The sequence below is a fragment of the Cetorhinus maximus genome, chromosome 8 (assembly GCF_964194155.1).
Source record: "Cetorhinus maximus chromosome 8, sCetMax3.hap1.1, whole genome shotgun sequence".
NCBI lineage: Eukaryota > Metazoa > Chordata > Chondrichthyes > Lamniformes > Cetorhinidae > Cetorhinus > Cetorhinus maximus.
Genome location: NC_135886.1, coordinates 2,278,558 through 2,299,705, shown reverse-complemented (window position 1 = coordinate 2,299,705; position 21,148 = coordinate 2,278,558). Strand labels below are relative to the sequence as shown.

General features: G+C 43.9%; 1 long non-coding RNA gene across 1 annotated transcript in view; it reads left to right on the top strand.

The window, feature by feature from the left end:
- Positions 1-2,152: 2,152 nt before the first annotated feature.
- The window catches only part of LOC144683363 (uncharacterized), a 31,022-nt gene continuing 12,026 nt past the window's right edge, over positions 2,153-21,148 (top strand). Inside the window, exon 1 of the long non-coding RNA XR_013577241.1 lies at positions 2,153-2,249. This is a non-coding gene — a long non-coding RNA (uncharacterized LOC144683363). The remainder of the gene's footprint in view (positions 2,250-21,148) is intronic.

Sequence of the window (21,148 nt, the reverse complement as noted above, 5' to 3'; positions counted from 1 at the left end):
AATTCAGCTGTGGAGCCCATTTTTTAATGTTAAAATGCTTAATTTGTAGTCCAGACCCTGGTAACTGTTACAATGTGAGCAGATTTTTAGGGAGGTCAGCAAGTGTGGCAGGAAGTTACAGTTACATTCAATGCACAATCAGCAAATGAAGATCTGAGGAGTTCCGAAAGAGATTACATGACTTGGAAAAAAAACACAAAATTAAGCCAACAATGTCACCGTAAAATGGCAGCACTTGGCATTTATAGACATGCAGGAAAACAGGTAATTACTAAAAAATACTAATTGATCATTCTTGACAAAGCTTACAGTATTTTGGATACTATTTTGTTTAATAATGATAGAAATGTATTGCACAATGCTAAGGTGAATCTGTGTCACAGCTCAACAAAATCATAAAATGTCACATAATGTGTTACAGCACAGAAGGAGACTATTAGGCTCATTGTGCCTTTGCTGATTAATTCACTCCTAATATACTTTATTGATTGCCATGAAGGAAATAAAGAGCAGTTGGCCAAGGGTGCATCTGACAAAACATATGAAGTTTGCTACAAAACAAAACTATGGTTTAAAAAAATATATAGTTCAGTGATTTTAAATATGGAACATAGGAAGTAACAGATGCCCAATTGTAGAGTGCCCTAGAAGAAATGGCCAATGAGAACATTGTGTGCCTGTGCCTCTCTGCCTGCAATGGCTGATCAGATTGGCTGCGCCTCCCCCTGTCACTGCATTGCAGTAAATGCAGCTGGACCCATGCTCTTAGGAAGAAAACTCCACTATACTAATCATTTCTGTAACTGCTGTGGCAATACATTTAAATCTTCCTCTTGGTTAACACCACATGGAGTCCAATGTTGACTTTTCAGCTTCTTTCACTTCTCAGCAGCCTTTGATCAAGTTCTTAACAAGTTAAGTTAGCTCTTGCTTTTAAATAATCTTTTCCTAATGTTCAGTAATCCAGCTTTTTGAGGGTCAGAGCGGCATTAAATACAGGCAACTAGCCCGCGGGCATTTCCTGGTCATCTTTATCCATGTCTATTTTTTTCCCACTCAAACTAACAAATAGAATAAAATTAGGCAATATCCACCAGCCTAATTTCTCCAGAAACACGTCCATTTAAACCTCAACGCCCTTCCCTGTAACCTAATCCACAACCCCACAGTGGACAAGTGCTTTGCTGGGATCTTGAAAATTTGAATTAGCATTTCTTAACATTGCATTGAAAAAGTTCCAACCACACACTGTGATAAACTTCAGGAGACAGGCTTGTTTGACAGAGAAGTAACATAAACACACGTAAAACAATTGGAGCAAGCAGTAATTTCGTTTTTTCTTCCTCTAAATAAAAGAACTCCTCTAATTTAAAAGCCCTCTCCACCATTTTTCATATTGATTTGCAAAACATTGCATTGTTGGTCATGCAAGGGTATTAGTCAGTGTCAGATGCAATGAAATGTTAAAAATATCATCATTATATATTTCAGCTCGCTGACATGGTACCGTATCCTAAAGCTGACCTATAATAGGACATATTCTGTGCAAATAGGGGGAGGTTAGATAGCATCTCTTTGCTTTCATAGAAGCTGCCCAAATATATTACTAGGAACAGGAAATCCTATTACAATGTGTCAGCAACAGCGAAGTCATCAGTCGTTCTACAGAAAAGTGTGGTTTGTAATGTTTTATCAGTGCAACATGTATTTGCTTATTGCATATCTGACTTCAAGACAACCATGGGTGCAGGACTGATATTCTTAACAATGCAGAAAACTAAGAGACACACTTATACTGTACCAGCTGTGGAGCTCAGGATACAACCCTAAGTTTCTGGAATTTCAAATCACTCAAATCATCCAAATTCCAACACATTTATCCTTCTCTTTTAAGAGAACTCATTTATTGTAAATTTGATGAATATGCTTCTCATATGCCATTGCACATCATCTAATTAATGCACTTCTATTGGCCAAATATGATACTTGTGGAAAATTATCCAAATTGTCATGTTCTATTATGAATGTCCGAACTTTTTGTTTTTCTCTACCACATTGGTCATATGAAGACTTGGGACCATATAGCCTGTCTTCCTATTTACCTGCATATATCTCCGGCTGTCTATATTCATACATTTTGTTGTTCCACTTTAGAATTTATATATCAATGGGACAACGTCAGTAAAAGCAGATCTTTCCACAACACCGTGGCCCATGAAACTCAATTAACAAACCAGCAGGAAGAAGTGGTAAGGTGCAATTTGCACCAATGTGTTTGGGCTTCAAGGGGCACATTGTTGGGACCATGCATTTTGGACATCATGTCATGAAATAATGTCAGGTTGTCATTATTTTTTGGTAAATAAATTAGTTTACATTTTTAATAAATAGTTTATGAAGCTGTATTGCTCACAGAAAGAGACACTATTTTAACTGATTGAAAGGTTAATTTTAACTCACATCAGCTGATTTCCCTTTTCATTTGTTAAAAAAATCAGGTGCGATATAAAATGGGTTGCAGATTCGCTGTCATCCTTTTTTGCCAACGATGAAAGATAAAATTATCACCATTGGTCTAACTATTAATAGAACAATTGGTGCATCTAAAATGAAACTATTTTCAAGTGCCAGTAAAAGACTTTCCATTGAGACCAAAGTAAAGAAGCACCAAGGATTGGCACCAGAATGATAAGTTTCACTTCTCTGTAGCCTTGTCCCATTTCACATTCATTCCTGTAAAAAAAAACTTTGCCACAATTCCTTTTGACAATACCATTCCGAGATATGCAGATAAATTCACTTAATATTTCTTTGTAAGTAAAAGGTCCAATAAACTATGGTCGTTTCATCAGTGAGGTGTTTCAATTTTCTGCAGAACAATAAACACTTTAAACTAAAACCCGCAATAGCTTACATGAACAAGAAAGGAAAAGCATGCTTCATAGAAACATAGCAACACAGAAGCAGGAGTCGGTCATTCTGCCCTTCGAGCCTGCTCCACCATTCAATATGATCGTGGCTGATCCTCTATCTCAACACCATACTCCCACTCTCTCCCCATACCACTTGATGCCTTTAGACTCTATACTCCCAACACCATACTCCCGCTTCCCCCCACTCTCCCACCCTCTCTAAAATATTTCCTTCCCTTTTTCTACTCTTGGCTGATTGTGCATAATGCGTGCAATTCTAGATCTCTGGATGTGAAGGAAGGCATTCAAACATGCACATCACATTCCTATCAAAGCCTTATTGTTAACTATTTATCAACTCTATGGTCAACTGTTAGGTGAGGTGTTTATCTTCTCATGAGATGAAGCAACTGCAAGTTTTGTTTCTCTTCAATAGAAATTGCAGCTGACGATTGAATGAATTCTCTAAGGGAAAGATAGAATCAATCATTGACCAAAATGTGGGTTCTGGAATCTTGAGAACTACTTGGTTTCTAGCTTCTCACAACTAACAAGGTCATATCAAAATTTCTGACACTAATTTTCAAATCCTCTCTGGCTACAGGAGAGGTATCAGAGGACTGGAGGGCTGCGAATGTGGTACCATTATTTGAGAAGGGTAGTAGGGATAAACCAGGTAATTACAGGCCAATTACAGTGAGTCTAACATCAGTGGTAGGGAAACTATTGGAAAAAAATCTGCGGGACAGGATTAATCTCCACTTGGAGAGGCAGGGATTAATTAGGGATAGTCAGCCTGGCTTTGTCAGCGGGAGATCATGTATAACAAACTTGAGTAAATTTTTCGAGGAGGTGACTAGTTGTGTAGATGAGTGCAGTGTGGTTGATGTAGTCTGCATGGACTTCAGTAAGGCTTTTGACAAGGTCCTTCATGGGAGAATGGTCAAGAAGGTAAGAGCCCATGAGATCCAGGGCAATTTAGCAAATTGGATCCAAAATTGGCTTAGTGGCAGGAGGCAGAGGGTGATGGTCGAAGGTTGTTTTAGCAATTGGAAGCCTGTGATGAGTGGTGTACCGCAGGGATCGGTGCTGGGACCTTGCCGTTTGTAGTGTACGTTAATGATTTAGATGTGAATATAGGAGGTATGATCGATAATTTTGCACATGACATGAAAATTGGTGGTGTCGTAAATAGTGATTGCAGGATGATATAGATAGGCTGGTAAGATAGGCGGAGCAGTGGCAAATGGAATTTAATCCTGAGAAGTGTGAGGTGATGCATTTTGGGAGGACTCAATGGTAAGGGAGTACACAGTGAATGGTAGGACCCTAGGAAGTACAGAGGATCAGAGGGACCTTGGTGTACATGTCCATAGATCCCTGAAGGCAGTAGCACAGGTGGATAAGGTAGTTAAGAAGGCATGTGGGATACTTGCCTTTATTAGCCGAGGCATAGAATATAAGAGCAGGGAGGTTATGTTGGAGCTGTATAAAATGTTGGTTAGGCCACAGCTGGAGTTCTGTGTGCAGTTCTGGTCACCACGCTATAGGAAAGATGTGATTGCACTGGAGATGGTGCAGAGGAGATTCACCAGGATGTTGCCTGGGCTGGAGCATTTCAGCTATGAAGAGAGACTGGATAGGCTAGAGTTGTTTTCCTTAGAGCAGAGAAGGCTGAGAGGGGACCTGATAGAGGTACTATACAAAATTATGAGGGGCATAGATAGAGTAGATAGGAAGAAACTTTTCCCCTTAGTGGAGGCGTCAATAACTAGGGGGCATAGATTTAAGGTAAGGGGTAGGAGGTTCAGAGGGGATTCAAGGAAAACTTTTTTTCACCCAGAGGGTGATTGGAATCTGGAACGCATTACCTGAGGGGGTGGTAGACGCAGGAGCCCTCAAAACATTTAAGAAGTATTTAGATGAGCACTTGAAACACCAAAGCATACAGGGCTACAGCCAAGTGCTGGAAAATGGGATTAGAATAGATAGGAGCTTGATGGCTGGCATGGACACAATGGGCTGAAGGGCCTGTTTCTGTGCGGTATAACTCTATGATTCCAAAATTGTATCCATAATTAAAGGAAATAATGGTCATCTGTAAGAAATTGTGAGGCAATCACCTCATTGAGGGATTCATACACATACAAAATATTAGAGAGAATACATTATATTGCTCACTTGAACTCTGAGATTGGATTAATGCCTTGAAGTCGGTCTCCAATTTGCTCATTTTCACAGGTTTAAGTTTTAGACAGAGGTTTAATTCTATGTTTGCTTCATTTATGATGCAGTCTGATCTCACATAATGTCCACCATCGAGCACAGGGCATTGGGTTATAATCAGAAGTGGGAATCATGACTGTTTTTTTTTTTCCCTCCCTGGCTCAAGGAAAATAAGCCAAGTGTTCAGCTGCAATCTTAACCATTGATCCAACAACTCAGATCAAATCATGTAGACCTCAGTGCCACACAATGCAGAACTTTACACATTGAGGCATTGCAGGAGACACATGGAGATTTTCATCTTTTCTTCCCGGGCATTAAGCTTCATCTTAATGGAAATGCTGGGAGGAAAGTCATGCATGCCCATATTGGAACCCACCCAATTTTTCACCCTATTGATAAAAACAGAATGAAAATTAGATGGACTCTGCTACTGACCTGCAATTACCACCATCTGATTTTACACTCTGTATTCTACGCCAGTGATCCTTAATGCACAGGCAGTAAAGACAAATCCCACGCCATCGTTTGAATATCACTCGCAATCTATTCTCTTAATATGATCACTGCTTTAATGTGGCTATCACAACTTAGCAGAACCACTGACCTCTCGGCTAAGGATGTCTGATTAGTGTTAGTTTGAACTAATGTAAATTTTACATTCAGTGAGAATATCCAGAGTAAATATGCATTTAAAATATGGAAAGCGTTGATGATTTATTCATCTGTATCAATTTTGAATTTCAAAGATGCACCCAGATTTGATCTTGTGTCAAAATTACCGATGTAAATAAATTTCAATTGTGTACATGTTTTCCTTCCATTTTTTTAACGAAGAAAGCATTACTGGGGCTGACTTAAATTATATATAACATGTAGATAACTTGGCAGCTCAATCCTTAGCAGGGAGTCACGACTTTGATATGGGTGAAATGAAAACTTTACTCGTCCCTGATCAGGATTTATTGTTTCCTCACTGGCCTGTGAGAAAGTATTTTGTTCCAGTGATAGCAGTATTTGAGAATGCTGCAGAACAGATCACAAACAACAAAAAGGAAAATGAGTCATTGTTCCAGGTAATGGAATAACATATTTTTCTAAACTCCCACGAATTGTGTTCCAAATCAGGTTAGCATTGCTTAGTAATATATGCAGCACAGCAAGGCTTTCCAGTTTGACATTCAAATGAATTTTGAGAGAACATATACGAGGAAAATTTCACAAGAAAGCATGATTTAGAGGGATATATTTCTTTGAGGACCTTATAGTTGAAGTGGATGTTGGGACTACCTATGATCTGGTTTATTTGGACTGTCAGAAAGCTTTTGACAAAGTTAAAGAACACAAGCTAAAAACTACAAGAATCCAGGATAGAGCATCAAACTGGACATGAAGCTCTTTGGGAAGTAGGGAAGAGAAGAGTTTCTTGTGAAAGATGTAGCATTAGGTTTGGAGAGACATTGAGAGAGTCCTGAGGGTCAGTGTTTTAATCTCTGTTGTTTCGAACCTACATAATAACCTGGATACAGAAATAACCTGTAGACTTGTGAACTTTCCTAAAGGCTTAAAAAAAATGCACAGTAATAGAGATGAAGCATATATCAAACCATTAACAGAAGGACTTAGATTAGCTATCTGGCTAAGCTTATAAGTGTGTGATGAATGCAAAATACTGTGCACTGGTCAAAAAAAAACAGCATTAGTCCTAGATTTTCAGCCATTGATACACAATGGATGGAAAATCTAACCCAATGGAACTGAAAGGGAGCTGGGAATATTAATAGATGTGCAATTTTCAATGTGCAGACAATGCCGCAAAACTATTGAAAAAGCAGATTGAAATCTGAAATTTGTGGTAGAAATCACGCCGATTGGTATAATCCCTGCCCCAGAGCAGACAGGCTTGAGCCAGATCAATATTGGTCCTCAGGCCTTAGCTTTGATAACTCTCTATTTAATGTTGAACACCATCTCCCCTCTGTGTAACACTTTGACCCATGTTCGAGGCATGTTTGCCTATTTGAAATACATTGGGTTGGACTAATGTGCTGGCATCAGCTTTGCCCTAGGGATTACATGGAGGAGGTTGCTGGCTGACTCTTTATAGATGCTCCAACCTAAGGGGTAGTGCTGCAACCTCTAATGCCCGTTTGCTAGGGTGGTCTTCTGGGAAGATGTCCACCTGGTAGAATCCTTAAAAAACAATGTGGGGGCATTATATCATCACTCTCACATCATTTGCATACTTTCTAAATGCTCCCTCTCTCACGCAGAGGGTAATCAGAAAATTTGCATCAAGTGCAAAAATTAGGAGTCTCCCATTTTGTCTGTCCCATGTTTCTGCTCTTCCGAATGTTCTGGAGACTGGTGCACATGAAGCATAAATCAGTGCTAAGTTCTCTAAAATCTATTCAGAAAGTGCTTGTATTTGAGAACATACATAGTTCATGTATGTTTGAAATAAAGGTAGCATACCCAGAAACATATATAGTGTATCTCGTGCCTTGTGCTATTTATCGTCAGTCTCCATCTTACAAGGGAGTTTTGTTTTAACACAAAATGTTCATGCATGTTCCATATTGCCAATTAACTGCACATGAAGAAACATGCTGCAATGGGAAAGTTTAAAACCTTATGTTCTGGTAATTATTTAAGAGTTATTGGATTGTGTCTTTTATTTTATAGCTGCAAGGCTTGTAAGGAAACATTATCTATGAATGAAAAGGACCAGAATATTTTCGTGTTGGGAGTCTAGGCAAAACGCCAAGGTCTATAGTGTAAGACGCCACCAAGCATGAAAAGAGTAGGAGAGTAGATCAAAAGATTTGAGTTGGAAAAACTTGTAGATTATATATAGAAGGAAGGAAAACTTTCTACTGTTCTTGATCATCAACTTCCCTCCTACATTGACAGCCATCGCTTTGACCTCTCTATCGCTTGAGGCCTCAACACTTTACCATCTCTCAGGTTCCCATCATTGACAAGTTCACATCTGATGAATCCCTATCCCCTCAACATGTACCAAATTCCATTACACACCCTCTCCATCCTGAAAAATTCCTCTCGCTCCTTCCCAGCAATATACTTAATCTCCTCTGGCTTGCCATTCACTATGACCTATCTAATATCTCCCATTGCCTATTTGGTGCCATCATTCTCACCAAGTGCCCAATTGTCTTCCACCTCCATCATTGTCCCGTAAACTTCCTCCTTCCATACACTCTAGTCTGTGTGTTGTAGTCTCAAGTGTACCTGCAACACAACTGACCTGGCTGAAAACTGTCAGATCTACTTCAACAATCTTGTGCAATACTGTTCTGATGATGCCTCTTTCAAAAACAGTTCCTCTGACATGTCTTCCTTCTTACTTAACCAAGGTTTTCCACCCACGGTCGTTGACAGGGCCCTCAACCATGTCCGGCCCAACTCCCGCGCATCCGCCCTCACACCTTCTTCTCCCTCCCAGAAACATGATAGGGTCCCCCTTGTCCTCACTTATCAGCCCACCAGCCTCCGCATTCAAAAGATCATCCTCCGCCATTTCCGCCAACTCCAACATGATGCCACCACCAAACACATCTTCCCTTCACCACCACCGCCCCCCCCCCCCCCCCACCCCACCCCCGGCGGCATTCTGCAGGCATCGTTCCCTCCGGGACACCCTGGTCCACTCCTCCATCACCCCCTACACCTCAACCCCCTCCCACGGCACCTTCCCATGCAACCGCAGAAGGTGCAACACCTGCCCCTTTACTTCCCCTCTCCTCACCGTCCAAGGGCCCAAACACTCCTTCCAAGTGAAGCAGCATTTCACTTGCACTTCCCTCAATTTAGTCTACTGCATTCGCTGCTCCCAATGCAGTTTCCTCTACATTGGAGAGACCAAACGCAGACTGGGTGACCGCTTTTCAGAACACCTCGGTCTGTCTGCAAGCAATACCCAGACCTCCCTGTCGCTTGCCATTTCAACACTCCACCCTGCTCTCATGCCCACATGTTCGTCCTTGGCTTGCTGCATTGTTCCAGTGAAGCTCAACGCAAACTGGAGGAACAGCACCTCATCTTCCAACACTGTTACTGACCTCATCTCCTCTGGAGATCTTCCTTCCACAGCTTCCAACCTGATAGTCTCCCAACCTTGGACGGCCCGCTTCTACCTCCTACCCAAAATCCACAAACAGGACTGTCCCGGTAGACCGATCGTGTCAGCCTGTTCCTGCCCCACGGAACTCATTTCTTGCTATCTTGACTCCATTCTCTCTCCCCTTGTCCAGTCCCTTCGCACCTACATCCGTGATTCCTCTGACACCCTACATCATATCAACAATTTCCAGTTCCCTGGCCCCAACCGCCTCCTCTTCATCATGGACGTCCAATCCCTCTACACCTCCATCCCCCACCGGGATGGTCTGATGGCTCTCCGCTTCTTCCTCGAACAGAGGCCCGAACAATCCCCATCCACCACTACTCTCCTCCGTCTGGCTGAACTTGTTCTCACACTGAACAATTTCTCCTTAAACTCCTCTCACTTCCTCCAAATAAAAGGTGTGGCTATGGGTACCTGCATGGGCCCCAGCTATGCCTGTCTCTTTATGGGGTATGTGGAACATTCCTTGTTCCAGTCCTACTCCGGCCCTCTCCCACAACTCTTTCTCCGGTACATCGATGATTAATTCCGTGCTGCTTCATGCTCTCGTCGGGACCTGGAAAAATGTATTAATTTTGCTTCCAATTTCCACCCCTCCATCATTTTCACATGGTCCATCTCTGACACTTCCCTTCCCTTCCTTGACCTCTCTGTCTCAATTTCTGGTGATAGTCTGTCCACCAATATCCATTACAAGCCTACTGACTCCCACATCTACCTCGACTACAGCTCCTCACACCCCGCTTCCTGTAAGGACTCCATCCCATTCTCTCAGTTCCTTCACCTCCGTCGCATCTGTTCTGATGATGCCACTTTCAAAAACAGTTCCTCTGACATGTCCTCCTTCTTCCTTAACCGAGGTTTTCCACCCACGGTGGTTGACAGGGCCCTCAACCGTGTCCGGCCCATCTCCCGCGCATCCGCCCTCACGCCTTCTCCTCCCTCCCAGAAACATGATAGGGTCCCCACTTGTCCTCACTTATCACCCCACCAGCCTCCGCATTCAAAGAATCATCCTCCGCCATTTCCGCCAACTCCAGCATGATGCCACCACCAAATACATCTTCCCTTCACCCCCCCTGGCGGCATTCCGCAGGGATCGTTCCCTCCGGGACACCCTTGTCCACTCCTCCATCACCCCCTACACCTCAACCCCCTCCCACGGCACCTTCCCATGCAACCGCAGAAGGTGCAACACCTGCCCCTTTACTTCCCCTCTCCTCACCGTCCAAGGGCCCAAACACTCCTTTTAAGTGAAGCAGCATTTCACTTGCACTTCCCTCAATTTAGTCCACTGCATTCGTTGCTCCCAATGCGGTTTCCTCTACATTGGAGAGACCAAACGCAGACTGGGTGACCGCTTTGCAGAATACCTTCGGTCTGTCTGCAAGCATTACCCAGGCCTCCCTGTCGCTTGCCATTTCAACACTCCATCCTGCTCTCATGCCCACATGTCTGTCCTTGGCCTGCTGCATTGTTCCAGTGAAGCTCAACGCAAACTGGAGGAACAGCACCTCATCTTCCGACTAGGCACTTTACAGCCGTCCGGACTGAATACTGAGTTCAACAATTTTAGATCATGAACTCCCTCCTCCATCCCCACCCCCTTTCCAATTCCCCCACCCTTCTTTTTCCAATAATTTATATAGATTTTTCTTTTCCCACCTATTTCCATTATTTTTAAATGTATTTCCATCCATTGTTTTACCTCTACCTTTTAGCCTTTTTCGATTCCTTCACCCCACTCCACCCCCACTAGGGCTATCTGTACCTTGCTCGTCCTGCTTTCTACCCTTAATTAGCACATTCCTTAGATAATATCACCACCTTCAACACCTCTTTGTCCTTTTGTCTGTGACATCTTTTGGTTATCTCCACCTATCACTGGCCCTCTATCCAGCTCTACTTGTCCCAGCCCCCCTTAAACCAGCTTATATTTCACCTCTTTTCTATTTTTACTTAGTTCTGTTGAAGGGTCATTCGGACTCGAAACGTTAACTGTGCTCCTCTCCGCAGATGCTGCCAGACCTGCTGAGTTTTTCCAGGTATTTTTGTTTTTGTTTTGTGCAATACTGAGTTTTTCTCCTCAAGGCCAGAGCAACCTATAACTCCAGGACTTATTCTCAAGAATAAGAGAAAGTCCAGACTTCTTTTCCCAATGAAAAACTTTCTCTTCCCATGACTTAGCCTCACCCCTTCCACTCTCACTGCAACATTGTGTGAGGAAGTCATGAATCATTTTTCTCCTCAAGATTGAGACTATTTGCTCAGTTGCCTCAATTCTCTCCCGCTCCAGCTCTGATCCTTCTGAACTTTCCCAACCTTACAAAGTTAAATTCTACAAATCCATCTGCTGCTCCCCCAGTCTCATCCCAATGCAACTCCTAGCCAAACAGTTTCCTTACTCCCTATTCACAGGCTAGGCTACAATTCATCACTCCCCCATCAAGTTCACCTTGACCCTTTATTTTTTGACCTCCTGCTCCATCTCTGCCTTCTTCTCTAAGCTTTTGAATGCATTATTATTCATCTTGGCCAGTACCTAATTGTTTTGAATTTTCATGCTGCCCACCAAGACTGTTCGGGCCAAAGTCACCAACAATATCCCCTATGATTGTGACATGCTATCCCTCTTTGTTCCCCTTCCATATGACTTTTGTTGACCACTGCCTCTCATCTGTGGCCCATTTCCGTGGAACTGTTCTTGTTTGGTTTCATTTCCCATCGGTCCCAATGTAACTGATCCATCTCTCAATGGCTTCTCTTCCCACTTTAACATGATGATCTCCAGAGTATCCTTCAGGTTCTATCCATGAGTTTCTCCTTTCACTTGTTTATATCTTTCCCCTCTGCAATGTTATCCTTACACATAGGCCCAGATTTTCGCCACGATGGAGAGCCTCTCCATTGTGGCAAACATTCCGGAAATGGCCGGGAATTCTAAGTCCTGCCGCTGCACATGGCATGTTCCATTTTGGTAGGGGTGGGGCTGGAATCGGGCTGGGGTCCGCATATGCGCTGTTTACGAAGGCAGCCGTTCATTGAAATCACAAGCTGCCTCCACTGAAATGGGATGTCGGTCGACCAGGAGTTTGAAACACGAGTGTGCAGATTAGACAAGGTAAGAGCAGGTCTGAACTTGGTGGATTCATTTGGATAGCTTGGATAGGACTAACTGCATGCCAGACAGCAGAACCAGCATGCAATAGACAGAGCTAAGCGATCCCACTACCAACGATTCAGATCTAAGCCCTGCAGTCCTGCCACATCCAGTTATGAATGGTGGCGGACAATTAAACAACAAACTGGAGAAGGAGGCTTCACAAATATCTCCATCCTCTATAATAGGTGTGCCCAGCACATCAGTGCAAAAGACAAGGCTGAAGCATTTACAGCCATCTTCAGCCAGAAGTGCCGAGTGAATGATCCAACTTGGCCTCCTCCTGAGGTCCCCAGCATCACAGGTGCCAATCATCAGCCAATTTGATTCACTCCATGTGATATCAAGAAATGGCTGAAGACATTGGGTACTGCAAAGGCTATGGGCCCTGACAATATTCCAGCAATAGTATTGAAGACTTATGCTCCAGAACTTGGCGCACCCCCAGCTAAGCTGTTCCAGTTCAGCTACAACACTGGCATCTACCCGGCTATGTGGAATATTGTCCAGGTATGTCCTGACCACAAAAAAGCAGGACAAATCCAACCCAGCCAATTACCGCCCCATCAGTCTACTCTCAATTATCAGCAAACTGATGGAAAGTATTGTCGACAGTACTATAAAGCAGCACTTACTCAGCAATAACCTGCTCACTGACATGCAGCTTGGGTTCTGCCAGGGCCACTCAGCCAAACATGGGCAAAAGAGCTGAACTCCAGAGGTGAGGTGAGAGGGACTGCCCTTGACATCAAGGCTGCATTTGACAATGTGTGGCATCAAGGAGCCTTAGCAAAACTGCGGTCAATGGGAATCAGGGGGAAAACTCTCCACTGGCTGGAGTCACACCTAGCACAAAGGGAGATAGTTGTGGTTGTGGAGGTCAACCATCACATTACCGCAAGAGTTCCTCAGGGTTGTATCCTAGGCCCAACCATCTTCAGCTGTTTAATCAATGATCTTACCACCATCATAAGGTCAGGTGTGGGAATGTTCACTGATGATTGCACAGTTTTCAGCACCATTTGCAACTCCTCAGGTACTGAAGCAAGCCACATCCATATGCAGCGAGACCTGGACAACATTCAGGCTTGGACTGAGAAGTGGCAAGCAACATTCACACCACACAAGTGCCAGGCAATGACCATCTCCATCAAGAGAAAATCTAAACGTCTCCCCTTGACATTCAAGGCATTATTATTGCTGAACACCCCACTATCAACATTTGTGGTTTACCATTGACCAGAAATTATCTGGACCAGCCAAATAAATATTGTGACTGCAACAGCAGGTCAGAGGCTGGGAATTCTGCAGTGAGTAACTCACCCCCTGACTCCCCAAAGCCTGTCCACCATCTACAAGTCACAAGTCAGGAGTGTGATGGAATACTCTCCACTTGCCTGGATGAGTGCAGCTCCAACAACACTCAAGACGCTTCACACCATCCAGGGCAAAGCAGCCCATTGGCACTCCATCCACTATAATAAACATTCACTCCCTCCCCCAGCAATGCACAGTGGCAGCAGTGTGCACCATTTATAAGATGTACTGTATTAACTCGCCAAGGCTCCTTCAACAGCACCTTCCAAACCCGTAACCTCTACCACCTAGAAGGACAAGGGCAGCAGGTGCATGGGAACACCACCACCTGCAAGTTCCCTCCAAGCCACTCACTATCCTGACATGGAAATATATTGCCGTTCCTTCACTGTCGCTGGATCAAAATCCTGGAACTCCCTCCCTAACAGCACTGTGGGTGTATCTACACCACATGGACTGCAACGGTTCAAGAAGGCAGCTCACCCCCACCTTCTCAAGGGGCAACTAGGGATGGGCAATAAATGCTGGCCCAGCCTGTGATGCCCACATTGCATGAATGAATAAAAATAAACCCATATCCTATTCATTCCTGAAACCACTTAATGCTACCTTTGCAACACCACCTACCTCCTATCTTATCTTTCCCTCACTGCTGCTGAAAGCCTTAGGGTGAAATCGTCCAAGATTTGCAGTAAGTGTAGTAACGGGCATGTAAAAGGATGTTTTACCTGTTGGTCGTAATGGCGTGTTTTCGATCCGTGTCATCCGTTTCCTACCTCATTAATTCTGTAGCCACAGGAAACACGCCATCTCGCTGCCGGGTGCCCACTGAATCGCCCAACACGCCCTTACCTCACCTTTTCCTCACTCTGGGTGCCATGTCTAAACTGCGGCCACACACACAGTTGTTAATGCTCAAAGCCCGGGACTGCTCCAGTGAAGAAATGGCCCTTTCGGAGGCTCGCCGTGATGCCCTCCACCCCCTGTTCTGGCCACAGGAGGTCCAGCAATCTCACCTCTCCGGCTTGGGGGGCGGCGGCAGTGGTGGTCAGTGCCAATGCCGCACAGAAGAGGTTGGCCACCCACTGCAGAAAGAGGATGAATGATCTCATCCATGCCAACAGGGTAAGACAACCATCTCATCACTCTAAACTCACACACTCACAAGGCCATTCATCTGCATCTCACTCACTGCCAGCTCAAGGGACATCACCACTCACTCTCTCACACACACACCCTCACACCTCCACCTGGCCTCATCTCCTCTGGAGGCTGCCTCCTTAGCCCTCACCATCTTGAGGCCACTTGCACAGATCAACATGTGTCCCCCACAGACATCCTGGGATCCTCCTCCTTTGCCAAGTGCAGCCTTCACCCTGCAGCCTCTTCCCTTGCCTGAAGCCACTTCTCCCCCTTCCGCTAGCAAGCCCTAGCCCTGCAGCCCCTGAAAAGCCACCCCCACCCTACGGCTGGTTTGGTAGGTAGAGACCTGCCCGTGAGCCCCCATAGAAGTGACGTGGTGCTGTCTGTGAATCCTGGCGCTGATGACAGCGAGTGCTGACCGAAGCAAGGGAGGCAAACAAACCTCGAAGTCCCGACCGAAGTGCAGTTCACCCGATGCATGTTGCTTATGTGCAGTTGTGAACCACGTCAGTGTGATGATCCAGCTTGGGGGAGGTGATTCCAGTGAGCAGGGCTTATAATGAGAGGCTAAAGTATCGAAATTAGGTTCCTGATGTGCAGCGGCAGGAAATGCAGCCCGGAATTGACGGGCGGAGCAGACGATTGCAAACTGGCTTCACCACAGCATAAAACTGATCTTTGGCCTTCTCACCATGTTGTCCGCTCACGCCCGCCATGATGCCCGCCGCCAATGGGAATGGAAAATTCCGGATTATTCTTGTTTATGTTAGCTCCAGGCTCAGCTTATCTAATGACCTTCAACCTGACCTCCCGAACACCACCATACAAATAAAAAAGAATGTCCATTGATATAGCACCTTACTATATTCTTCTTACCATGCCCTCAGGAAACCCCAAAGTGCTTCACCGTCAATTAAGTTCATTTGACGTGTCATGTAGGCAACTATAAATTGCAAGCTGACTGAATTTCTATGGCCAAAATCTGTTCCACTTCATCATTATCAAACTACGTTCAGTCCTCCAATATTTAATTAAAAATTCTCATCCACCAATGCCCTCTCCTCACCGTTGGAGCTAAAACTTTCAGCAACCTAAAATTCTTCACCCCTTCATTTCTCCGACCTCTTTTAAAAAACCTTCTCAAAACTTATGTTGTTGTCCAAATGTTCAGGCGTCCCTACTCACTAAAAACTCTTTCCCTGGCTCCATGCTGCATTCTCTTGGCTGCCAGCCTTGGCTTCAGTGTTAGACTCTCACTTCTGAGCTAAAGGTTCCGGGCTCATTCCAGAGGCCTCAGCACGTAATCCAGGCTGATGCCTCAGCGCAATACTGAGGGAGAGCTGCACTGTTGGACCTGCCATTTTTCAAATGCTGAGACTTTTTGCCGGGATTTTCTGGCCTCGCCATGGTGGGACTCGATGCGGCGTATGCGACCGGCCAGCCAAAAGTCCATTGGCTTGCGATGGGACTGGACCACCCCAGCGGTGGTCAGAGCCAGAAAATCCCGCTCTCTGTCTCCCTTCAGGTGGATATAAAAGGTGCCATAGAACTGTTCAAAGAAGAGCAAGGAAGTTCTTCTAGGTGTCTAGGCTCCTAGTTATCCCTCAATCATGATTGCTGGGAATAGATTACTTGCTTATTTCTCTCGGTGCTGTTTGTGCGACCTTGCTGTGTGCAAATTGGCTACTGCACTTCATTGGAAATTAGGGTGGCCAACTCTGGACATTTTCATCTCATGGCCTCTGCCCTCAAACCTCCCCCCCCACCATCCCACCCCACCCCACCTTCCCAGTCAAACAGCCAATATTTCTGCAACTAATAAATTCAAAAAGAATGGCAGAAACAAGCCAATTATTTTTAAAGGCCCTATGATTTATTTTTTCCCCACACACCGGCCGCTGTGTCCTGGAGATGAACCCTCAATTCTTGGAGACTCCTGGGCAATCCTGGAGGGTTGGCAACCCTAAACTGGGAGAGATGTAAAACAGGGTGGGGGGGGCGCCAATTTGTTATTGCCCCTTTTAAAGTTACTGCACAAAGTCAAAATGGACGCCAGGGCTTTCCTCCCACTAACCAGGAGGCCACAGGAGATTTACTAGTATTGAATAGAATTCCAATTCCCAGAGAGCTGGCTGTTAAAGATTATTTTGATTACAATAGGTCTTAATCCTGAAATGTATCAAATGTACTTTTCCGGCATGCAGGCAAATTCACCTCGGGAACAAATAGGTTTTCCAAAACAAAGCCATGCTTCTGCTGGAGATTCTCTTTCAATTGTTACCATTAATATAACTCTTTAGGGCCACCAGCTTTTGAGCTCTGCTGATTCTGGAGTTGTGTTTGACAATCTCTGAGGACGAAGGAGTATTTATTCAGAATTTTCCTTCCGGAGATTAAAGAGACGGGTAGGGTCCATGATAGGGTGGATTGTACTTGACCTGTGGAACAGGTTTGATGGGCTGGATGAGATTTCCTCACTCTTATGTTCTTAAATGTCTGTCGGGAAGGTTTGTGCTGGAGTTAATGGGATGTTAGCTGGAGTGCGAACTTTTGTGATACTTTATTAAGATACTTTTTGTAGACTTATGACTTTAATGGCAAAATTTCCATTGTATGTTTAAAAGCACTGAAAATATTTGCAAAGCATTTTTCAGCAGTAATAATCAGAACAAAATGGGGTATATTTTCTGACTGCTGCTATTCGCATACAAATATTTAATGTATTTTTACAAAATCCCTCTATGTGTTTTCTGAACCAGGTGTGACTATATCTTACACACGTTAACAACTGTATCGAAAATGTTCACAAATGTGTATAGTATTAAGTATTCATATGGATATAGAACCAGTCAGAAAATCTTCCCCAAGAGATAAATCTTATTGAAATTTGATATCCATCGAAAGATGGCTAGTGGCTTACATTGATCTTTGAAGGGGGGAGAGGATGCGCCGAATAATGTTCTCTGCTTTCCAGTGATTTTAAGGAAAGCTTTGCCACCTAGAGGTTAACAGGTGTAAGGTGTCCTATTGATGGTTGTGCGAGGCAGAGGAAAGTCCCGGTTTGCAGGGACAGTCCCAATTTCGGCACTCTGGTCTTATTGGTATCTGCGTCTATTTTTCACCATTTCAGAAAATATTACTCATGAGAAATCAGAACTATCAGATTTTGTAGGTTCCTGTCCAGGAACAAGTGCTGGGTAAGTTTCAAAATCCATTCCCTCATTTACAGGAAACTTATGATCAGATTAATTTCTAGACTCAGTGGGAGTAACTTTGAGTTTGTGCGATTGTTAGAACGAATGATAGCGAATTGACAGCCTGTTCTGCATCTCTGACGATTCTTATTTCCATAAACTTCACTGGAGTCAGAAATGGGGAGACATGTTTCACAGTCGTCAATAAAACAGCTGTTGAATTCTGACCAAGATAGATTTTTCTTCTCAAATGATTACTCAGTGTGCACTACTCTCAAGCTATGTTATAATGGTTGTTCAATTATTGCTTTGGTATGGGGCTGAATGTTTATAAGTATGGATCAGAGTTTACCTTCTAGCTAAGGGATTTGTGCTATGCAGACTAGGAAACCCTCAGCTCTGATGACCAATCTATTTTAATAAGTCGATCTTAGCTCGGTCAGGCACCACTGGCCAAATGCTACTGAGGTCAGCATCCAGCTGCTGAGCGTTATCCACTGACACCTGCTGGAGGTATTGTGTATATCAAGTGAAGATGGGGCTCAGTGATCATTCCTCTGCAATCGACTAGAATAATAGAATGTTTACAGCGCAGAGGAGGTTATTCAGCCTGTCAAGTCCATACCAGTTCTCTGCAAGAGCTATCCGACTAGTCCCACCCATACTTCTCTCCCTGCCCAACCCTTTCCCTGTAGTCCTGCAAAATCTTTCCCTTCAAGTCCTTACCTGATTCCCTTTTGAAAGCCACGATTGAATCTGCCTCCACCGTCCTTTTAGGCAGTGGATTCCAGATTGTAAGCACTCATTGCATGAAGATATTTTTCCTCATGTTGCCCTTAGTTCTTTTGCCAGTTACCTTATCTCTGATTCCAAAACTTCACCAATGGGGACAGTTTCTCTCTATCTACTCTCTCTAGAAGTCTCATGATTTTGGACACCTCTATCAAATCTCCTCTCAACCTTCTCTGCTCCAAGGGGAAGAACATCAGCTTTTCCGATCTATCCATGTAACTGAAGTCCCTCATCCCTAGAACCACTCTAGCCCGACAATCACCGTTACATGAATAATGATCAACTGCAAGAGGCAAACAGAGGCCAATTGGAACCTGTCAAGCTCCACCTCAGGAAGGAGTCAACAGCTGTAGGAAAGGAGGGGAGACTGTGTGTGATGTGGCAAGATGTGCTTTTGTGCCTCTGATCCCCATGAATGGAGGTTGTCTAATTTCAGGCATGAAGCCAAGCGCTTTTCAGAACTGGAAGGGGCATTGTTCTCATGTAACATTCTTGCCGACAATGCTGCATTCGGTCTGGTTGGGTCTATTCCTGTTCCCAGCTCATGTAGATCCTGAATTGACCTTACAACAAAGTTCTGCCAGCAAAGTAAGGATTGATCGTTACGTTAATGGCAAATTTTATCACTCAACCGATATCACTACAGCTCAATATCACAATGCTGTTTGTGGGAGTTGCTGTGCACAAATTGGCAGCCGCATTTCCTACGTCATAACAGCCACTATACTTTAAAAGCTGCAAAACACCTTGAGACATCCTAAAGTCTTTCTCTTTCTTTCTTTCTTCCTCTCTTCCTTTCTTCCTTTTGTTCCTTCTTGCTTCCTTCATTCATTGGAATCCTGGGCTTTATAAATATGTGAAACTTCATAAAACACTGGTACGACCTCAACTGAAGTATTGTGTTCAATTTTTGGCATCACACTTTAGGAAGAATGTGAAGTGATTAGAGAGGGCGCAGAAAAGGTTTAGCATAATGGTTCTGACAATGAGGGACTTACATTTCTTTCCTTTATTCTTTGATGGGATGTGGGCGTCGCTGGCAAGGCCAACATTTGTTGCCTATCCCTAATCGCCCTTGAACTGAGTGACTTGCTCAGCCATTTTAACCATGTCAATCACATTGCTGTGGGCCTGGAGTCATATATAGGTTGGCAGATTTCCTTCCTGAAAGGACATTGGTGAACCAGAAGGGTTTTAAACAATAACCAGTGGTAGTTGACATGGTCACCGCTACAGAGACCAGTTTTATATTCCAGATTTTTATTAATTGAATTTAAGTTCCACCAGCAGTTATGGTGGGATCTGAACCAGTGCCCTAGAGCATTAGCTTGGGTTACTAGTGCACTGATGTTGCTGCCATTATGCCCTGGAGTTCAATGGATAGATTAGAGAAGTTGGGACTGTTCCCCTTGGAGAGGAGAAGGTTGAGAGGAGATTTGATGGAGATATTCAAAGTCTGGACATGAGGGGTCTGGACAAAGTAGATAGGGAGAAACTGTCCCCATTAGCGGAAGGGTCAGGAACCAGAGGAAACTGATTTAAGGTGATTGGCAAAAGAACCAAAGGCGACTTGAAGAAAAACATTTTCACACAGTGGGTGTTTAGGATCTGGAATGCACTACCTGAGAATGTGGTGAGAGGAGATTGTGGCCTTCCAATGAGAATTGGATAATTATCTAAAGAGAGAAAATTTGCAGGGCTACAGGGAAAAGGTGGGGGATTGGCACTTGCTCTTGCAACTCAGTGTGTCCTGTGCTGTTTCAACATACAGTTTAGCAATCTAGAAAATTATAAATGAGAGCCATCAGTAAACCCCTCTGAAACCTGTGCTTGCAGCTAGTTATAGATTGGCAGGTGCCTGGGAAGGAGTTGACCCTCCCACTAAGGATATAGTGGAAGGCCCTTGAAAACCTAGTGAAATGTAACGCAAAATAATAGGTAATCTAACAACTACACTCAGTAAAATAAAGTTTACCATAAATCCAAATATAGATCAGCTGAGAAAACATTATTATGGAAATAAATGTGATACACCATTTAGTACTCAGAGTCAGCTACAATTTCCCTTTTTAGAATTCGCTCTGTGTTGCATAACAGAGTCCCAGGAAGGAACTGCAACGATAAATCTCAGAAAATTAACCCTTCACCATCCATACATCTGTTCGTTCAAAAACATTTGCTTTGTGCAGCACTAATGATGAATTAAATGATAAATGCTGACATGTCAAACATTTCCTGGTCAAACATGATCATGTTT